Source organism: Malaya genurostris, chromosome 2 (genome assembly GCF_030247185.1).
Source record: "Malaya genurostris strain Urasoe2022 chromosome 2, Malgen_1.1, whole genome shotgun sequence".
Classification (NCBI taxonomy): domain Eukaryota; kingdom Metazoa; phylum Arthropoda; class Insecta; order Diptera; family Culicidae; genus Malaya; species Malaya genurostris.
In genome coordinates, this window is record NC_080571.1 from 160595471 (window position 1) to 160596327 (window position 857).

General features: G+C 47.6%; 1 non-coding gene across 1 annotated transcript; it reads right to left on the reverse strand.

Annotated features, from left to right (window-relative positions):
* Positions 1–377: 377 nt before the first annotated feature.
* LOC131433327 (5.8S ribosomal RNA) lies at positions 378–529 on the reverse strand. The gene has a single exon (XR_009230157.1). It is a non-coding gene; the product is annotated as a 5.8S ribosomal RNA (ribosomal RNA).
* Positions 530–857: the final 328 nt, after the last annotated feature.

Consider the following 857-nt stretch of genomic DNA (forward strand, 5'->3'; position numbering starts at 1 on the left):
TTCCAGTACACGGAATCAGATAGATACGCGATGCATATCATCTCTACGTGCTGAGCTCCTCCCGTTTCGCTCGCAGCTACTCAGGGAATCCTTGTTAGTTTCTTTTCCTCCCCTTATTAATATGCTTAAATTTAGGGGGTAGTCACACATTATTTGAGGTCTACTTATTCGTCGGATGGTCAAATGTCGATGCACTGCCTACACACATCAGCGGGGTATCCAAGCCAGGCTGGAGTATGCGATGTATGTGCATCAACCAATCAATCAACGCAATGCGATACAATCGATGTCTGACTAGCTTGAACGTTTTACCACCTTGGTAGGAAAACGTCACTACGCATACGTGCAGGGGCACGTATAGTTGAATCGATAAATATAGGCACTCAAAAATGTGTTCATCGTAACGTTATACGATGTGCGATATGCGTTCAACTTGTCGGTGTTCATGTGTCCTGCAGTTCACATTCTGACGCGCATTTAGCTGCGGTCTTCATCGATCCACGAGCCGAGTGATCCCCTGCCTAGGGTTTTACAAGCTTACCGGATTCCCCGGTAGAACCATACAATAGCACAAAACACTGTTGTTGTGGGCATCCACGCGCACGGGCTCACGGTTGCACAATTAATGATACAACACCGCACTCCACAGTCGATCTGCGAGACCGAGTGAGCGAGTTGTACTCTCTCTCTGTAGCACCGTATACGAGCACGCATTTCGCGCCCAATAGTAGGAAGAAAATAGAAACACACATGCGTGTAGCGTGACTTTCGTTCTCTCAACACAAACAATTTGTGCGTACGAGAGAGGTATGCGCACGTTCGCATCGGGCCGGGTCGATTGTATGATGGTTTTGTGT